This window comes from Halichoerus grypus, chromosome 6 (genome assembly GCF_964656455.1).
Source record: "Halichoerus grypus chromosome 6, mHalGry1.hap1.1, whole genome shotgun sequence".
Classification (NCBI taxonomy): domain Eukaryota; kingdom Metazoa; phylum Chordata; class Mammalia; order Carnivora; family Phocidae; genus Halichoerus; species Halichoerus grypus.
Window position 1 is genome coordinate 73,089,671 of NC_135717.1, and position 21,967 is coordinate 73,111,637.

Genomic DNA, 21,967 nt, shown 5'->3' on the forward strand with positions numbered 1-21,967 from the left:
ATTATTCATCATCAAGGAAATACAAATCAAAACCACAATGAGATACCACCTCACACCTGTCAGAAAAGCTAAAATTAACAACTCAAGAAACAAGAGATGTTGGCGAGGATGCAGAGAAAAGGGAACATTTTTGCACTGTTGGTGGGAATGCAAACTGGTGTAGCCACTCTGGAGAACAGTGTGGAGGTTCCTCAGAAAGTTGAAAATAGAACTACCCTATGACGCAGCAATTGCACTACTAGGTATTTTTTTAAAATATTTTATTATTTATTTATTTGACAGAGAGAGACACAAAGAGGGAACACAAGCAGGGGGAGTGGGAGAGGGAGAAGCAGGCTTCCCGCTGAGCAGGAAGCCTGATGCGGGGTTCAATCCCAGAACCCTGGGATCATGATCTGAGCTGAAGGCAGACACTTAACAACTGAGCCACCCAGGCTCCCCCATGCACTACTAGGTATTTATCCAAAGGATACAAAAATGCTGATTTGAAGGGGCACATGCACCCCAATGTTTATAGCAGCATTATCAACAATAGCCAAATTATGGAAAGAGCCCAAATGTCCATCAACTGATGAATGGATAAAGAAGATGTGGTATATATATATATATATATATATATACACAATGGAATATTACTCTGCAATTAAAAAGAATGAAATCTTGCCATTTGCAACAACATGGATGGAACTAGAGTGTATTATGCTAAGTGAAATAAGTCAGAGAAAGAAAAATACCATATGATTTCACTCATGTGGAATTTAAGAAACAAAACGGATGAACATAGGGGAAGGGAAGGAAAAATAAGATAAAAACAGAGGCAAACAATAAGAGACTCTATAGAGAACAAACAGGGTTGCAGGAGGGGAGGTGGGTAGGGAGGAGGGGAGGTGGGTGTGGGGACGGGCTAGGTGGGTGATGGGCATTAAGGAGGACACTTGTTGGGATGAGCACTAGGGGTTATACGTAAGTGATGAATCACTAAAGTCTACTCCTGAAACTAATATGTTAACTAACTTCAATTTAAATAATAAAAAAAAGATTTATCACATCTTTGGTTGAGTACATTTCACACAGTCAGGTACTTAGGAATGAAGACTGTACTCAGAAATGAAAAGATCCATTGTTATTAAGCCTATGAGGGGATTAAACATACATTTTTAAAAAGTGTTATGATTTTACTGATATCATAGTTGCCACTCAAGGATTTGCTTATAATTGCAGGCTTATCTAAATCAAAGGACCTTACACCTATACAAGACGATGGGGATCAGAGGGGTAAACACACCTGTTTCTGCAACGCTTATTTGTCACTTCTATTGATCTGGTCCTGAGAGGCTTGGTTTCTATCAATAGAATATTAAACTAAAAATCCATCAACAACCCTTGCTTCCTCACCCCCTCACCCCGCAATGGACTCTGAAGTACCTTAACACATCAGAAAGGATGAATACCCACCATTCACATCGACATGGATGGAACTGGAGGGGATTATGCTAAGTGAAATAAGTCAAGCAGAGAAAGTCAATTATCATATGGTTTCACTCATATGTGGAACATAAGGAATAGTGCAGAGGACCACAGGGAAAGGAGGGAAAACAGAATGGGGAAGAAACCAGAGACGGAGACAAACCATGAGAGACTCTGGACGCCAGCAACCAAACTGAGGGTTACAGAGGGGAGGGGGTTAGGGGATGGGGTAACCGGGTGATGGGTATTAAGGAGGGCATGTGTGGTGATGAGCACTGGGTGTTATACACAGCTAACGAATTGTTGAACACTACATCAAAAACTAATTATGTACTATATGCTGGCTAATTGAACATAATAAAATTAAATAAAAATAAAATATTAAAAAAGTTAAAAAAAAGGAGAAGAAATGGAATAGATATTGGTACTTAAGGCAAAACCTTCACTGTTGAAATTATGTAAATATTTTTATAGAGATGTTTTGTCCCCTGTTTGAAAAATTACTGATCCTGGTGCCTAATTCGTATTTTTGATGACGACAACTTAGAATAATGGGAAAGAATATAAGGCAGCATATGGTCGTGCTGGGTTTCATGATAAAGCCTGGAATTGTTGATAGTACACATCAGGCTCTTTATCCTATTCTATACATACCATTCTACATGAGAAATGATGTGTGCATTAATAGCAGTAATACTATGTAAATTTGAGACTCTGAGAATTGGCAGTGACTCCTCTGGACATAGGACAAGTGCCTAGAGCGGTACCTGCATTACTTATACCTAGCTGTAGCAGTCTAAGAAGAAACCTTCAAATTCACCTGGCAGGACAGTAACTGAGACAGACACGCTGTGTGTTCACCAACCAAGGTATCATCATTGGGCTTTGTGTTTTATCGGTGGATACAAGAAGAATCCCCACATTCCAGTTACAACACTGACAGCTTCAAGTCATATCTATAGGTGGCCTGATTAACTAACAACTATCCGGATACTCTGTTTATGGACTTCTGATACCCTCTGAAAAGGGTGTAGAATGGGCAGCCTAGATCTTTGTGCATCTGGAAATACCTCTAGGTTTCCAGGATGGTTTCTGAGCAGTGAGAGGCATCCATTTCCAGTTGCTCTGCCCTATTTGGGAAAAGGATCCTCCAAAAGGAAAACCGTGTGTGTGTGTGTGTGTTTGCACTCCTGACTTCACATACAATTACCTGAATTTAAAGGGTCCCCTTAAGTCAACCTCTGACTATGCAGCCTGAGGAGTTGTCTTTGATGTGAAATATCTGGAAGAGCAGAAAGAAACAGATGTGTGGCCCTTCCCTAGACCCCCTAGATATTTGCTAATATGCCTGAGATGACACAGAGATTACTTCCAGTGACAGCATATTTAGATCTGATTGTTAAAGCATGGGGCAATTATTTTTCTTATTTTCTGTTTCTGAATTTAAAATAATACCCTGCCTGTTTCTCCTAGAGACTTGTAAAGTGCTGCAGGCCCTCTGGTCTTTGAACACAGTACCTAAATGGTTAAATAATGTATGGTGCAATCAAGGATATTAAACACTATTACAATATTAAAAATATGTAAGAATGATACATACCAACAAAGAATGCTTTCCAAGACTTCAAAAACGTGAAGATTACCGCACAATACAAAAGTATGGTCCCAGTAGTTTTACAAAAATTACACACACACACAATATATGTAAATTTATAGAGAGTGGTCTGGACTTGACTTCTTCTGGTGCTCTGAAAGCCCTCTACTGCAATTCAGCTAGGTCCTGGAGATATCTACCCTCACACTTTCCAAGGGCCACCCCCTGAAAAAAAGGCAAGCTGGGTTGGAGCCCGTGGCAACCTGAAGGGGCCGGCTTGCCTTGGGTGGTGGAGGCCTACAGCAATATTGCTACTGGGACATTTCCCCTTGGCTGGGGTGGGGTGGGGAAGATGGGCTTGAGTTCTGGAGCCAGACAGGTATTAAACAGAGCAAGAGTAGGGAGGAAGCAAACCATCTCTAGAGGAAAGTTTTCCTAATTTAGACCTGGAGGGCTCAAGGATCAGTGATCCCACAAAGCTGACCAAAACACATGAAAAGACAAGCCACTGCAAGGACAGCAGCAATATTCACACATCTGGGGGCTGCAGGGATGGGTTTTAGATCAGCAAGGAAAGGAGACACACTTCACAAATGGTGCTGGGTAGTTGGTTATTCACATGGGGAAAAACACAATATCTACCTCACAGCATATCTGCAGGTCAATTCCTGGTGTACCAAGACTTGAATGTGAACAGTGTAGCTATCAGAAGAATATAAAAGAGAATAGCTCCTTGACCTTGGAGTAGTGAATGCTTCCTTAAACAAGACACAACTAGACTAATCAGAAAAGAGAAGATTGATACATTTGACATTAAAATTAAGAATTTTTTTTTTTTTAAGTAGGCTCCACGTGGGGCTTGAACTCATGACTCTGAGATCAAGATCTGAGATGAGATCAGGAGTCAAATGTTTGACTCACTGAGATATGCAGGCACCCCAAGAATTTCTATTTTAAGTGAAATCAAAAACACAAATGGGCTGTTAATTTTTGTAATATATGTAATTAAGAGTAATATCCAAAATATATAAATAACTCCTCTATATCAAAGTAACTTACTTTATAAGATTAGTCTAACATTGGCATTAAAATGAGGAAAGCAGTACAGTGAAGAAAATGTATAGGCTAATCTAACTGATAAACTATTATACAAAAGACCTAAATAAAATATTAGTAAACTAAATCAGCTATATATTAAAAAGATGATAGTTTGACCAAGTAAGGTTTATCCTATCTTAGGACTACATACTAACAGATTCCAATCACATATTAAACGAGAAAGAAAACATCATTTCACTAGATGCAGAAAATCATCAGATAAGATTCAATGCCCTTTCTTAATTTAAAAAGAAAATAGGGGCACCTGGCTGGCTTAGTCAGTAGAGCATGTGACTCTTGATCTTGAAGTTCTGAGTTTGAGGCCCACCTTGGGCCTTAAAAATAAATAAATAAATAAAAAGCTTAAAAAAAAAATAAATCTCTGGGCAAACCAGGAATAGAAAGGAACCCCTAAAACTTGACAAAGTACCAAGAGCAACCAGCATATAAGTAAAAAGAAGCATTATTCAGCATTGTAATGAAGTACCTAGCTAATGCAATAAGACAAGAAAAAATAGTATAAGAAAAGAATAGGAAAAAACATTATGTACAGAGAAGAACGTCTATGTACAAAATTCAGGAGAATCTTCAGATAAAATTTTAGAAATGAAAGAAAATTCAGTAAGGTTGCTAAGTACAAGGTAAATAAATTAAAATTCAATAGTATTCCTACATACCTACAAAAAGCAAGTAGAAACTGTGATAATAAAAAATCCTTTTTACATTAGTAAAAATGTATATATAATAACTAGAAATAAATTTAACAAAAAGCTGTACAGTTTTGCAGAAAAAAATTATAGGTCTTTACTAAAGAGTACAAAAGAAGGGCTAAATAAAGAGATAAACCATGTTTATGAATGGAAAATCTCAGTATTCTAAACAATACTAATTCTCATATCAATCTATAAATTCATTGCTATTCCAATGAACATCCTAACATAGTGTCTGCTTTCATAGAAACTGGCAAATTGATCTAAAACTAAGAGTATGTTATAAATTTTCAATGTGGTTGATGAATAATCACTTTCCCCAAAATGTCCAGGTCTTAATGCCTGAAATCTGTGAATATGTACCTTGCACAGCAAAAAAACTTTGCAGATGTGATTAAGTTAAGGATCTTGAGATGGAGAAATTATCCTGGATCATCTGGGTAGGCCCAAACACAAGGATCCTTATAAGAAAGAAGTGGGAAAGTCAGAGTGAAAAAAGGCCATGTGACCACAGAAGTAGAGAGAGAGAGAGGTGAGAGAGAGAGAGATATGGAAAAATGTTTCTGTGCTGACCCTGAATACAGAAGGGGCCAAGGAATGCAGATGACTTCTAGAAGCTGAAAACGTCAAGGAAATGGATTTTTCCCTAGAGACTCCAGAAGGAGCTGACACCTTGATTTTATACTTCTGATTTCCAGAACTGTAAGAGAATAAATTTGGGTTGTTTTTTCCCACTAAATTTGTGGTAATTCGTTATAAGAGCAACAGGAAACTAATACAGTAAAAAATAGTCTAAATAATTTTGAAGAAGAATAAGGAGGGAGATCTGTCTTTTAGGTATCAAGACTTTATATACAGCTATTAGGATTAAAACCATGTGGAACTGATACAGAGATGGACTAATATAGCAATGAAACAGAAAAGAGCTATAAACCATCCTTGAGTACTTAGTACACCTAGAGGTGGTATTACAAACCAGTGAGGAAAAGAATAGACTCTTCAGTAAATGGTGCTAGATTATGCATGAATTATATCTACATGGTGCCAAAAGGATCGATGCTGACATGTCTCCCAAAAGGAAAACTGGAAATGATTTTAAGCATTATGACATTTGTATAAATTTTACACAGACAAAATCACATTGTACAGTTAAGAGTGCATATATAAGCTGACAAGGACAACACAGGCATGGGGAGGATATACCTGAACATGAACACAGTGGCTGCATCTGGGGAATGGTGAGCCTAGGGTGTGCCTATAATGATCTATGTCTTATACATTTTTGAAACAAATGTTTTTCTGAGTATTAGGTACACAGATATTATATTTTCTATTTGAAATATTTCATAGTTTAGAACTTTGTTTTTACATACCACATCAACTATGATTGAGTTATTGTAGCAGAAATGGCCATCTATTTACCAAATACCATTCCCCCTTTGTTCTTAGTAATAGATGCCTCCCCCCCTTTTTTTAGCTAGTTGTATTGCATCTTAGAAAGAAGACCACATTTCCTCATCTCCCATATGTTCAGAGACGTGGCTGGGTGACTAAGTTCCGGGTAAGAAAATATATGTGGAAGTATGTGTGGGACTTCATGGAAGCTCTTTAACAGAAGTCAATTCAATAGAGAGGAAGCTCCTTTTAGCCCCCTGCTGCTCCCTGGCTTGCAGACACCCTGCCGGGATCCAAAGAAGACTCGGACCATGAGGTGACCTTGTTGATGGGTCATATTCTGAAGATGGAGAAACAGAAATATAGTCAAGGACTTGAGACTGGCTCCTTCTATGTGGAGCCACCATACTGGCCCTGAAGGGTCTACCTGTGTCTGGGTTTTTATATGAGAGAATAAGCTCTCATGGTTAGGCCACTATCTTTAGGTTTCTGTTACCCCCAGGGAGGGAATGCAATTCCTAACTGATAGAGCCACCATGTTCTTTGCTGTGGCCTAAGCAGACCATTACTATGATTTTAGTGATTCAATTTACCTTTGATCTCATTAATTTTAATTGTATGTATGTAAGAATGTATGTATGTATGTATTTTTTAAGTAAAGTCTACACCCAAGGTGGGGCTTGAATTCATGACCCCAAGATCAAAAGTTTCATGTTCAACTGACTACGCTAACCAGGCACTCCATCATTAATATGAAATTTAGTTGGTGATGTTTATTCACAAGACTACAGATTGCAGACTCCATCAGCACCATGAAATAATAAAACATGCATTTGGTATTTTATCTATAGTTTTTAATTGTTAGGTAAAAAATTGTTAAGTAAAAAAATATGGAGGGGCTCCTGGGTGGCTCAGATAGTTGAGTGTCTACCTTCAGCTCAGGTCGTGATCCTGGGGTCCTGGGATCGAGCCCCTCGTCAGGCTCCTTGCTCAGTAGGGAGCCTGCTTCTCCCTCTCCCTCTGCTGTTCCCCCTGCTTGTGCTCTCTCTCTCTCTGTCAAATAAATAAAATTTTTTAAGAAAATGGAATATAATAACTTCTGTAGACAAAATATCCCCAAATAATGTCTCTTGCTCAAAAGATTGTTAAAAACACATACATCTATTTTGTAGCTTCTATTTTAAGGTAGAAAATTTGTCTTATCTTTACAGCTGTCACCATAATTCTTTCGAGAGAAAAAAGTATTTCTCTTGGGAAAATACATTTGTGTGTTGGGTAGAAGCTGATTCCCTAGAGCCAGCTCCAGGTTTGAAGAAGGTGCAAACTACTGTGCATTAAAGCGGGGAGAATTTTGTAGGTCCAGGGTTCAGTTTTGCAGGGCATGGGGGTTTGGAGGATGGGAAGCATTCATGTGTGATAAAGGCCTCCCCAAGATCTCATATCTTCCTAACTCACAAACATTTGCTCACTCTCCTCTGTGTGTGTGTGTGTAACTCTGTAACTCTATGGTAGTATACATTCAAGGCAAATAGAGACAACATGAACAGTTGCAGAAACAAGGGAATGCAGCTGATGTCTTGCTCACATTTTGGGGTTCTTCCTGTTATCCTCTGACAGTGGGTACAGCTGGAAATCTACTACTCTAGAATGTAGTCAGAAGTTCCTCATCATGGTGGCTGTCAAGCCAACCTGCCTTGGTGCCAGAGACTGGGAAAGAATTACACACTAATCTAGGTTTTTAATATGGAAGCCAAAATCTTAAAAAAAAAACCATTTGCAAATATAATTTAACAGTACTTAAAAAAAGGTTTTATTTATTTATTTGAGAGAGAGAGAGTGAGAAAGCAGGGGGGAGGGGCAGAGGGAGAGAGAATCCCAAGCAGGCTCCCTGCTGAGTGCAGAGCCGATGCAGGACCCCATCCCACAACCCTGAGATCATGACCTGAGCCGAAATCAAGAGTCAGACACTTAACTGACTGAGCCACCCAGGCGCCCCTAATTTAACAGTACTTTTAAATAATAATACAGATCAGCTAAGTGGAGTTCATCTCAGGAAAGCAAAAATGATTCAATATTAAGAAATCTATGGATATAATTCACATATGTATTAAAGAAGAAAAAGTCATATTATCTCCATGGATGCCAAAAATTTTTACTACTTTCAGTACCCATTTATGATTTTAAAAACTATAGTAGAAGGGTTAAAATTTGCTCTTTTACATATGATTTTAAATGTGTATGTCAAACAAAGTACCAGTTAACATCATATTTGATGCTAAAGACAACAGATCAATAAAGGAAAACAAACCACAGATGAAACTGACCAGGTACTCACTCTGATTCTTCCTTTAACCCCTTTCCCTCACAAAATCTTGTATTATTTTCACTTTGTCTTCTATTTTCCTCAATCCCTGTTTATTGCTGGGATTTCCATTGCTCAGCAAACGAGAAGGTGCGTGGAAGGCAGCATGGAAAACTTACACCTGGGCTCCTTCTGTATATCTCTTTCACCTGCCCTTTTTCTATTGGGAGTATTAAGGTGATTTTTACAGGATTTGTCCCCCACTCACCTTCCTTCCTCTTATACTGTTTCTGGGGGTGGGCACTGGGATGAATTAGAAGCATTTAGAACCCTGCTCAGTCAAGAGGATAGTGGGAATCTTCTGCCTTTCTCTTTTTTTGATGGGATTTGTTTTTTTCCTCATTAAACTTTTGTTTTAATGGGTCTCAAAATTCTGTGACAGATTTTTGGTCAAGTCGTTTCCATTAAAAAGTACTGATTTTAAAAACTAATTACTTAAAATTGCCACACACAAACACACACAAAACAAATGGTCCATAAAACATTCTTCTTTCCTTCTGAAGGTTTTACAATGCATTTATCATTAACCAGTCTTTTACTATTAAACTTAAATGGCCAATTGACAAAACAGTTCTGAGACTGTTCTTCCAGCCCTGATGAAGACTGGGGTATAATATTCACTTAGCCTTCTGAGCTTTCTGGGCACACTTGGTGACGATGTGGCCAGCTCCAGCTGCCTTCTCGTCCACTGCTTTGATGACACCCACAACAGCCATCTGTCTCATGTCACAAACAGCAAAACACCCCAGAGAAGGATAGTCAGAGAAGTTCTCAGCACACATAGGCTTGCCAAGAACCATATCAATGATGGCAGCATCATCAAATTTCAACAACTTGGGATCATCTTCCAACCTTTTCCAGAACAACAACCAATCTTCTCCTTCAGCACAGCAAACCTGCAAGCAATGTGAGCTGTGTGACAATCCAGCACAGGTGCATATCCAGCACTGATTTGGCCTGGATGGTTCAGGATAACCACCTGAGCCATGAAGCCAGCTACTTCCATGGGTGGGTCACATTTGTTGTGATGTGACCCACATTGCCACAACGAACATCTTTGACAGATACGTTCTTGACATTGAAGCCCACATTGTCCCCCGGAAGAACCTCACTCAAAGTTTCATGATGCGTTTCGACAGAATTTACTTCAATTGTAACATTGACTAGAGCAAAGATGACCACCATGCCAGGTTTAAGAACACCAGTCTCGACTCGGCCCACAGGGACAGCACCAATACCACCAATTTTGTAGACATCCTGGAGACGCAGACACAAGAGCTTGTCAGTTGGACGAGCTGGTGGCAGAATGCAATCCAGAACTTCAAGCAGTGTGGTTCCACTGGCATTGCCATCTTTATGGGTGATTTTCCATCCCTTGAATGAAGGCATGTTGTCACCATTCCAAAAAGAAATTGGCACAGATGCTGCTGTTGGGCTTGTAGCCAATTTTCTTAATGTAGGTGCTGACTTCCTTAATGATTTCTTCGTATCTCTTCTGGCTGTAGGGTGGCTCAGTGGAATCCGTTTTGTTAACACCAATAATTAGTTGTTTTACACCCAGTGTGTAAGCCAGAAGGGCATGCTCACGGGTCTGCCCATTCTTGGAGATACCTGCTTCAAATTCACCAACACCAGTGGCAATAATCAGGACAGCACAGAAAGCCTGAGATGTGCCTGTAATCATGTTTTTGATAAAGTCTCTGTGTCCTGGGGCATCAATGATCGTCACATAATACTTTGCTGGTCTCAAATTTCTGCAGGGAGATATCAATGGTGATACCACGTTCACGTTCAACTTCCAGTTTATCCAAGACCCAGGTGTACTTGAAGTAGCTCTTTCCCATCCCAGCAGCCTCCTTCTCAAATTTTTCAATAGTTCTTTTGTCAATCCCACCACATTTGTAGATCAGATGACCAGTAGTGGTAGACTTCCTGAATCATCCAATGACGACAATGTTGATGTGAGTCTTTTCTTTCGCATTTTGTTTTAGGCTTAGTGGTGGTTTTCACAACACCTATGTTCTGGTGGCAAACCCACTGTGGAAAAGTTGATGTGAATTTTTAAAGATTGTGATGTGAGTGAGACAACTCCCCCTGCCCCCTGCACATACACCTTTTTTATTGCTACTGCATCATTTTTGCTGCTTTTAATCCCCCCATTTTTGTGGTCATTAATTTTGAGGAGAGATGATCTTTCTGAACTGTCTGTCTCTTTTACCCTCAAGGTCTAGAATAGATACATAAGTTAAAAAGAGAAATGGCAACTTTCATAGGAGGGTGAAGGATCCGTGGATTAAGACCCTATTCTATTTTATCTATAAAATGGGAACCCCTGGAGCCTGCAGTATCAGGTTGGCTATGAGCCTGACTATCAGTAAATGCAGAAACTCTTATCTAGGTGAGAAGATACCAGAAACCAGGTATGTTACTGGGGAATGCAGGACAGGAACTAGATTTTGTCCATCTTTAGAACTTGCCACAAAATGTGGCAGCAATGGGAGCCTCAAAGGCAGAGAAACAACAGAGATTTAAGAAGGAATTTATGGAGTCACACCTTCAGTGGTGGATTGAGTGGATTTAGAGCTGTCAACCCACTGGTTCCTGTGGCAGAATGCCTGGAAACATTCAGATGGTGACTCGGCAGTAAAGAATGTTGTCAGGAATCATATGTCAGATTTCTAAACACACACTGACAGAAGGAGGAAAGACCTCTGCATATGTGTGAAACCAGAAGGACTTGTGCCACAGGCACAGGGCAGACGGGGAGCTACTGGAAGCAGTCTGTGAAATCGGGCTCTGTTGGAGCAAGTTACCAGGAAAGCAGAGCACTACTGAGGAAACAGAGAGAGGCCTCCTGTTTCTTCCTGATTCTGTCAAGGAAGCTAAATTCAAGAGGAGGAGAGGGAAGAAACAGGATGAAGAGTCTTCTGGGACCAAGATCTGGTAGTAGAGTGGTCAGATGTGGGCAGTGGAGTGGAAGCAGGCATAACCCAGGATGCTAAATTCTTGACCACAAACTTCTAGAGAGTGAGAATAGGCATGTCTCACCGCTGAGCAGGAGAGCCCTTAGAGCAAGTCCAAGGCCATGATCAAGACTATGCCCCACTTTTTCTCTAGTGTGGGGCCTTAAGTCATGGTTAGGGTTGTGATGACCAACAGGCCTTGGTAGGTCACAGCTGTTAGGAAAAGATTCAAGTTCATGGCTTTGGGGGACTCACTGAGTATGAAATGTACATCTATCTCTGCATTGGCTGCAAAGAGGATGGGCTTGTAGATTTTATATATATATAATATCTGTTTATCTATATATATATCCGTTTATATATAATATCTGTTTATCTATATATAATATCTGTTTATCTATATATGTAATATCTGTTCATCTATATATATATCTGTTTATATATAATATCTGTTTATCTATATATATAATATCTGTTCATCTATCTATATAATATCTATTTATCTGTGTATCTATCTATCATCTATCTATCTATCTATCTATCTATAAGATACTGTCCTTGTGGTAGAGTCCCTACTTTAGTCATGCAGATATCAAGGAGGGCAAAGGTGATTGAGCCAAAAAAGATCTCTTTGGGGGCGCCTGGGTGGCTCAGTTGGTTAAGCGACTGCCTTCGGCTCAGGTCATGATCCTGGAGTCCCTGGATCGAGTCCCGCATCAGGCTCCCTGCTCGGCAGGGAGTCTGCTTCTCCCTCTGACCCTCCCCCCTCTCATGTGCTCTCTCTCATTCTCTCTCTCTCAAATAAATAAATAAAATCTTTAAAAAAAAAAAAAAAAAGATCTCTTTGGCACCCTAGTCCTCTCCTCCTCTCTTGCAAAGGAAAAACCTTGGACACACTAGTTGAATAGTGGAGCAATTAGTGATGTCTGCAGGTGGCAGAGTGCTGGGGATGGAGTTGTATGTTTGCCTTGCATCAGGCTCTGGAGTAGTCAGAATAAAGGCTCCCAAAGCTGTTCACCCTAACCCCTGGAATCTGTGAGTATGTCACCTTACATGGGATTTTGCAGCTGTGATTAAGGACTTTGAGATGGGGAGTTTATCCTGGATCATCTGGGTGGGTCCAAAGTAATTGCAAGGTCCTTATAAGAGGGAGGCCTGAGGGTCAGAGTCAGAGAGAGAGATGCTACAACACTGGCTTTGAAGATGGAGGAAGAGGCCACAAGCCAAGGAACGAAATGACCTCCAGAGGCTGGAAATGGCAAGGAAAGTCATTCTCCCCTAGAGCCTCCAGAAGGAATGCAGCCCTGCCATTTCATTTCAGACTTCTGACCTCCACCATTGAGATAATAAATCTATGTTGTTTTTAGCCACCCAGTCTGTGGTGATTTATTCCAGTGGCCATAGGGAACTCATATAGACTTCTACTCAGCCCTGCAAGAGGAAGTGTTCTTAACTATGGAGCCTCAGCCCAGGCCTACTGAATCCAAAACTCTAGGGAAACTGTGGTTTTAAAAGCTCTCCAGACAATTTTGATACCTAGCCAGGGATGAGAACTGCATCTGTAGAGGTTCTTTTCTTCCTCACCTGCCATTACTGGGGACTAAGGCCTCAGGGAATGTGCTTGGGGAGGGATTTATGCTGAACCAGGAACACAACCCTTTTGTGAAACAGAGAACATAATTTCAAGATACAGTAGGGGAACAAAAATTCTTTTTCCTATACTCTCTTTGGTTCTCTGGTTGGGGCCCTATAAACTGGGCTGACAAAACACAAGTCAACACAAGAAAACCAAGCAGAAGTTCATTAGCATGTGCACCACCCTTACACCTGGAACACTCAGAGATGAGTAACTCAAAGGGGTGGTTAGAACTTGGGCTCATACAGCATCTCAGCAAGGGAACACTAAAGTGTTAGATAAGCAACAAGACAAAGGAAAAGAACCTTGAGTCTCTGGGGATCCCAACTGTGGGAAGGCACATTATGGAAAACTGATAGTAAATAAAAGCTTGTTAGTAAAGGTTGTTATGTAGACTTCTCTGGTGCTGTCTCCAGGCTGATTAAGGTCTAAAGTTGTCTTTAGTGATTGATTTTGGTCCTTACTAGTAGAGAGGGGAGGAGGATACCTTTGTAAATGTATGTCCTGCTTTTAGGCAAAGGGGGGGCAGATAGCTTTTCTTGTATCTTCTTCTCAGGTGCCTTCAGCTCAAAATAATCATTATGCGAAAGTGGCATATTTTGGGGTGGCATGTTCTGACACCCTATAATACCTAATACCTTAACTATTTCCCATAATCCAGTATGATTCATCCATTTAAAAAAAAAGATTTTATTTCTTTGTCAATGAAAGAGTAAGAGAGAGCACAAGCGGGGGGGGGGGGCAGCAGGCAGAGGGAGAAGAAGGCTCCCCACTGAGCAAGGAACCTGATACAGGACTCGATCTCAGGACCCTGGGATCATGACCTGAGCCGAAGGCAGACACTTAACTGACTGAGTCACCCAGGCGTCCCAATTCATCCATTTTTTTGAACAATAAGAAGACACAATAAAAATAATTAAAATCTAAATTGTAACAATTTCAAATTCACTTTTTGTCTCAGATGCTATGAATTTTGGGGGGAGCTTAAGATTTAATTTATTTTTAGGAGAAAAAAATGTTACTGCTTGAAAGGAAAAGCTATAATTGTGAATAATAGGTATTAGAAAAAAACCAAAAATCCCAAGCAGATGTCTCCATTTTTCCTTCACATACCTTCCTCTGGGCACAGCACAGGTGAGAATACTCAGTGAGGTGCCACCAGGATTTCAATGTCTATCACAGTTATTTGTCCTTCTGCAAGGGATGAGCACAGATGTGATTCCAAAGAAAAATTCAAGGGTTTTCCTGATGAATTGTCACAAAAGGTAAGTGCATTTTTTTCTATAGTTGTGCCTAGATTAGTGCCCAACTAAGAAGAGAATGCTTAATGGACTGATTAAAGAAAAATTTCATTTAAATAATCACTAGTTTTATGCCAATTCATAGATACAATGTAATGTTACCAATTTGTTTTTAAAAAGAGCTCCAGAAGAATATAAGCCAACTACTTAAGTAAATGCCCTATATTGCACCACAGAACAAAGAACATTGGACTTGATTAATCACAACATCTGTTGTATGAATTAATCTACCATGAAGAATTAATGGGAATGCCCTTCAAGAAGAACACCAAGGAGAGAAGAGATGAATAACCTGATTTACAAAAACAGGCGGTGGGCAGGGTTTGACCTACGGGCTCACTTTGCCAATCCCCATCCTAGAGCTAAGAATGTGGTTTAATTTTAAAACAATTCAGAGAAGTCAAAGGAATAATAAGTCAGGATATGTGAAAATTATATGAAATTCAAATTTCCGTGTCCATAAATAAAGTTTATTGGAGCTTGGTCACACCTGTTCATCTGTGTGTTGCCCATGGCTGCTTTTGCCGGACAATGGCAGCATTGAGTAGTCGTGACAGAGACTGCATGGTCCACAGAGCCTGGAGCATCTACTATCTGCTTCTGGCTGACTATGTGAGTTAAAACTCAGCTCCCTACTTAGTAGTCATGTCACCTTGGACAAGTCCCTCTAAGCCTTAATTCTTTATCTGTAAACATGCAGGTCAACGCTAGGGTCCAAGTGGGGAGCATTCAATAAGAGGTAAAGATCTCTTGGGGACTTGCACATAGATGAATCCTTATTGGATCATTTCCCCTAGTCATGTTAAAATAAAGATATCTCAGGATCCTTGGAGCTTAAAATCAAGTGTCCTCTGATCAGACCTCTGAGCTGATTTCTTTTGGGAACTTAGGAAGCCTAAGAATGAAAAAACAAGAATAAGCCATGGTAAAATGGGAAAAATAAAGAGTTTGGAGTTGGAAGTTTTGATCCTCAGAATCCTCATTTGTCAAATGAGATGTAAAACATTATACAAATATATAGCATTGCCAGAGTAATGTATTTGGAGCATACTTATACTAAAAAATTATTTGTTTATTTTATCAGAAATCTAAATTTTACTGGGTACACTGTATTTTTATTTGCTAAATCTGTCAACCCTATAAACAAACCTTAGTAATTTTTTAAAAATTGCTAAATATAATCTTTACTAAGAAATATATTCTATCAGTCTATCATTTCCCCCCAAGCCTTCCTATGAAAAAATTACCCTGCTTTGTGTTATAAAAGGGGGCCAAGAATGTGTAATTTTAGAACCTACTAAAATTTGCAAACTGACAGCTAGAGGGAGCCAAACTGATAAAGAAACAGAAATGACACCCTATATCCTGGGCTGATTAGTCTACCTGCACAGTTTCAAAAGGAGCCCGATGTGAGAATTAATCACTTTTCTGAAAAGTATATGTTTTTTATCTTCTTGAGCTAACATAATTAACACATTCGATGTCTAAAAAAGGTAACAAACAACAAATGGGTTTCAACAAAAGGAAACCTTTTCCATTTCCCCCCGGGAGGAGATGGGGGTGCAGCGGGGAGTAGAGCACAGACTCACATGAAATACATGAATTCCAAAGTCTAATACTGATTACGTAGTGCATTTAACCTAACATTATAAACAAGAATCTAATCTGAGAGATGGTTTAGTGAGCCTGAAACAGCACAGGAATCTCCCATATCACTCCTCTCATCCCCGGAGATGTCATCCTCCCCAGTGGTTCTCTCATTAAAGGGGAAATCTTAGCACACATTAGCCTTGCTGTTGCTCCCCAGATCTGAAAGAGAAAGGATTTTTCTATTTTCCCTTTCCTTTTCAAGGGATTCCCTTACACCCTGGTTTAAAATAAAGTTGTTCTACTTTTAAATTTTTCAAATGATCATCCATTGTTCAAAATTATGTGCTTGTAATAATCTATAAGCCAGCCAGATTTGCTTCTTGAAACGTAAATAGAGAGTATTTGGAATTTAGAAAGTCCTTTCTCTTTGAAAACCTGTTTTGTAAGCCTGTGATCTTCAAAATTCTCAAAAGCAAAGACTAGACTGCAAGAAATATGTAATATTTTCTCTTAGCCTTTCTGCTATAAGAACGACAATCTGACCTGAGGCAAATGGATGCTGCCAACAGAAGAGAGGGAGGTCATATACCTGGAGGTACAAGGAGAAAAACACATCATGTATTTTAAAGGTAATATCCATTACAGTGATTATTTAGCACCAAAGTCAACCCAGCTTTATCAAGTATTTCTTACACCTGATGTTTACCCAGTAGGTATTCAGATACAAGCAAATAGTTCCTAAGTTCTCGCACATATAATCTCAAGTAAGATGTACAAATGTCCCTATTATTTGGAGGTTATTCAACCCTCCACAAACATTGGAACAAACAAATGGAAAATATTTCTCCATGCCTGAAGTAAAAGTATAGTAGAAGATTAACTAGGAATCTAAATGGAAAAATAATTTTTCTTTTTTTTTTTTAAGATTCTATTTACTTATTTGACACACACAGAGAGAGAGAGATCATAAGTGGATTGGGGGGGCAGAGGGAGAGGGAGAAGCAGGCTCCCGGCGGAGCAGGGAGCCCGATGCGGGGCTCGATCCCAGGACCCTGGGATCATGACCTGAGCTGAAGGCAGATGCTTAACCGACTGAGACACCCAGGCGCCCCGGAAAAATAATTTTTCTAAAAGAATTTTTCAAATGATCATTCATTGTTAAAAATGATGTCACTGAAATAATGAAAGAACTCTTGATTGGGGGCAGGTGCATGGTGATCATGCCATCTGCTGGATGACTGGTTAATGTCGGACAACGCCGTGTGCGCGCTGGGAACCAGGTGATGGGCAGGACAGCCATCTTGCTAGTAACCCAGGAGCTGGAATAATGATATCTTGGGAGTTATCAACTGTTTTAAAAGATTGACTAGCAATTTGCAAGTATATAGTAAACATCTGTGGAAATAAAGACCAACAAAATGAGAAAAGCAAAAGCTATTTATTGTGAGCTTGCTATAGTAAGGGAGACAGCCTCAGTCCCTTATGATTTGGCGGGGACTCAAAGGCAGGCAGAGGAGTGGGCAAGCTTTATAAAGTGCACAAAGGGGAGGCTTCAGGAATGCCCTATTGGAGGCTGTTGGCAGGGGGAGGCTGTAGGAAGGCTAACTAGAAGCAGGGCCTCCTAGGTGACTGGTTAGGGGTGCCTATTTGGCTTTCTCTGGTTGGTCATAAATTGGAAACAGGGACAAAACTTAGGGAAGCTGTCAGTCATTAATCAAGTCCTGGCCATTTTAGGCTGATTGTTATAGAAGTTATTGTTTAGCTTCCTGCATTGTCGGAGATAGCAATCTTGTTCCCTGTAAGTCTGATTTATAGCAGGCTGGCTTCCTGGGTTGTTTATTGTGGATAAGAGGTTGGTTTCCTAGGCAGGTTGCTGCAGGTTGTGGGTCAAAGTTTTATTTTCATACATGGTCTGGCCGTTGCCCATTTGTATATTCAGTCTCTCATATCCCATTCTTTAATCTATATAACGGAAAGAAAAACTAATCAAACACACCCAAAAGGTGTTGGTGATAGGTCAATTTTAACATTTTAATCATCATGCTCTTTTAGGATTAAGATATTTAAACTTCAGATATATTCTTCATTCAAACAGGTCAAGGTGCAGATCCTATAGAGAAATCATTAATGTTCTGAAACCAATGTCCTAAAATTATGCACTTTATTAGGTAGACTGCAAAGGTATATATACTATTATATACTATACAATAGAATGTAAGCTCCATGATGGACAAAACTTTGTTTTGTTCTGCACTTTTTCCCTGGCACAAAGAGCAGGGTCTGATACATAGTAGGCACAAAAGAAATATTTATTGAATGAATTAATGCATGTTTCTAACTCTTTTTATAAATTTTATTTTTAATTGTGGTAAAATACACATAACATAGAATTTACCATTTTAACCATTTTCTAGTAAACAGTTGAATAGTGTTGAGTATGTTCACATTGCTGTGCAACCAATCTCTAGAACTCTTTTTAAGCAAAACTAAAACTCTGATCCATTAAACAACTCCCTGTTTTCCCTTCTCCCCAACTCCCCAACCTGTCTTTACAGTGTTTGTCTTTTGTGACTGGCTTATTTCGCTTAGCATGGTGTCCTCAAGGTTCATCCATGCTGTGCATGTGACAGGATTTCCTTCCTTTTTTTTAACCTCTTTCTCACCCCACCCTCCCAGTAGGAAAGATATAATCTGAAAATAATGAACTCATAACAGTGTCCTTGTTTCTCTTACTTCACTCATTTTCAGCATTTGGAAAGGCGTCCTCACCATAAGCCTCATTTTTCTCATCTGTAAAATGGAATAATAATATATACACATGCACATGCACACTGATCTAGCCCTCATGCTTGATGCAAAGCAGGAAGTGAGGGGCTACCAGTCCTCTCCCCTGATCCTCCTCTTGAGCTGTTTTTTTCCTCACTCCATCTCCCCCTACTCAATTCCTTTCTCTCCTTTTTTGACCCTTCTGGGACCTAAAAGAGGGAGGGAACAGAAAAGAGCCACTACGTGGGATTTCAAAGGACTTTACTAGGGGGCAGAGTAGAGAGATGCATGAGGGGTGGGTCTTGAAATGCACAGGTCAAGGCCTAGGTGGGAATGATCACTGTGCCCAGGACAATGTAAGACTCTGGCGGGGGCGGGGGGTAAATCCTTATAATAATATTCTATCATATGGATATACTACATTTTGTTTATCCATTCATTTGTGGGGTTTTTTGTTTGTTTTAAAGATTTTATTTATTTATTTATTTGAGAGAGAGTGTGTGCACATGGGCAAGGGGGAGGGGCAGAGGGAGAGGGAGAAGCAGGTTCCCCGCTGAGCAAGGAGCTCGATGTGAGACTTGGTCCCAGGACCCTGGGATCATGACCGGAGCCCAAGGCAGATGTTTAACCGACTGAGCCACCCAGGCGTCCTATCCATTCATTTGTCAATGGACCCTTAGGTTGCTTCCACCTTTTGGCTATCCTGAATAGTTCTGTTATAAATGTGAGTGTACAAACATCTCTTTGAGAGCCTGCTTTCAATTCCTTTGGGTATATATTGAGAAGTGGAATTGCTGAATTATATGGTAATTCTACTTCTACGGGGGGGAGTGCAATAGTATTTTCTATAGCAACTGTACTATTTTACACTCCTACCAACGGCGCACAGGCACGTTTCTAACTCAAGTTTGGTTACCTGGTTTGTTGCCCTGGAGCAGATTAGAAGCAGTGAATTAGAAGGAGTCAGCAAGTAAAACAATAACATGAAGTATCATCTGGCGATCTAATATTGAGTGACAAAAATTCTAAGAAACAAAATTAGTACTGGATTATTACAATATTCAATAATGGATACTCTTAACAATGCTCTGGAGCTGGAATTGAAAAGCAAGTTATGTTTGATTTCCATTATATAAGGAGGCAGGCATCCACATATATTTTAGAAATATATCCATTGATAATCTAATTATGTAGGTATTGAAGAGTTTAATTTTATTATTATTTCAAAAACTAAGAGTTCCATCAAAAATGGTGAAATTTTTTTTAAAAGACTTTATTTATTCATTTGACAGAGAGAAAGCACAAGCAGGGGGAGCAGCAGAAGGAGAGGGAGAAACAGGCTCCCCGCTGAGCAGAGAGCCCGACATGGGGCTTGATCCCAGGACCCCGGGATCATGACCTGAGCCGAAGGCAGACGCTTAACCGACCAAGCCATCCAGGCGCCCCTTTTTTGTTGTTGTTGTTGTTTTTAAAGATTGGAAAAAATGGTGAAATGTTTTGAAAGATTGGTCTTTAATGAGGTAATTTTCATTTATCCAGAAATTTCACTTACATGGAATGGAGCCCTTCCCTATAATGCCCTATTAGTGGGATGTTCCTATTTCCATATATAATAGTCATACAGATGCCTTTTCAAATATAAATCGAGACATACTAAGTACAAATAATAAACCAAAACAACATTTTCAGTTAATGGTGTCTGTGTGATTGCAAAATGTTTACTGATTAAGGAAAGAGGGAATCCATTTAGCTGGGAACAATCTTGGGGAGTTGAATATTAAGATACATAGGACACTTGAGGGCTGATGTTAGAGTTTTCAGGTTACTATAGGATTCCTTAGGTTGTATCCTTTCTCTTCTCATCTCATCTTTCTCCAACCCAAATTTACAAACCAAACCATTGAAGAATGACAAATCTAGCAATGAATTACCATTCTGGGTGCATATATTGAACTGCCTCCTGTAAGGAATTCCAGGAATCTGAAGAAAGCTAGGAGGTAACATATGCCCTGAGGGGGGTCATGACATAGTTACGACACATAAAGGGCATTATTACAGTGTTGTGAGGGACTGCACAGGGGAGGAATGGGTAAAAGTCAGGGAGAGATGTGCGCTCCCCCCCATGCAGAAGCCACTGCCGCCTCCCCATTGATAGCTGGCTGGTTGACAGGCTTGTCCAGAGGCAGCAGGGCAGAGGCATGGCGGTGAGCACTGTGCGTGGAGAAACGTGAGAGGATCTGGGCCACAGGTCGCTAGGAAGGATAGGTGATAATGTTCGTCAGAAAGGTTGGTGGGGGTTCACCGACAGAGACCGAAGCCAGGGAGATAAGCAAGGTTAAGGAACCCAAAGGGATCTGAATAGAAGGTACTGAAACTGAGAATAAACAAGTAATTAATAGTTAAAATATCAGGAGTCGCTCAAGTATGTGTGGGGAATATCACAAACAATGAGGCTGTAATTTCATCTCCTGAGTTGGGAAAAAGCTGCTATCACTTTGTTTGCTACACAACATGGTTCCTTTGTAAGCGAGGGTGCATTGTTATTCCAGGTTCACGGGTGAGGAAACTGGGCAGTGAACCCAAGCCTCTTCAGTCATATCAACATCAGAAGCCGAGCTAGGACTGGAATTCACTGCCCTGGAGCTTTTTGCTACCAGGTGAGCCCTGATCCTGTAATTTTCCAGTGCTAAAAATCTCTTCTTTCCTAGGAAAAGCTTTTGTTTCTAATAAATGTATTATGTTTTAATGGGCAGTGGGTTGTGGGGACAGGTAATTTGTACAAACATATGCAGTAAAAGTCCTCAGCAATGTTGGCTTAGGAAGTGGCCTGAATTTAGGTGACTTCATTGTTTAAAGTCTTGTTTAGAGCCACTAGGTTTTTGATGCCTTACACTGAGACTTCTATTCAGTAATACAGATTCTATATTAACCAGTAAGTATGTGCTGGACTGATGATTTTTATCTAAACTGACGATATCCGTCTGTCTTTTTAGGCAATGAAGCAAGGGCTTTTTCATGTATGCTTGACCTTCAGTGGAGATTGCAGAAAATCACAAATGTAAGCCTATTGAGATTGTTGTTGTTT

At 39.9% G+C, this 21,967-nt stretch overlaps 1 long non-coding RNA gene across 3 annotated transcripts in view; it reads right to left on the bottom strand.

The window, feature by feature from the left end:
• Positions 1–21,967, bottom strand: part of LOC118530551 (uncharacterized) — a 115,156-nt gene that overhangs the window by 16,542 nt on the left and 76,647 nt on the right. For 2 of the 3 annotated variants that reach the window (XR_013449047.1, XR_004914699.2), the window contains one exon: positions 16,660–16,705. The exons of the other annotated variant lie outside the window; for it this stretch is intronic. This is a non-coding gene — a long non-coding RNA (uncharacterized LOC118530551). The remainder of the gene's footprint in view (positions 1–16,659; positions 16,706–21,967) is intronic. 3 annotated transcript variants of the gene reach the window in all.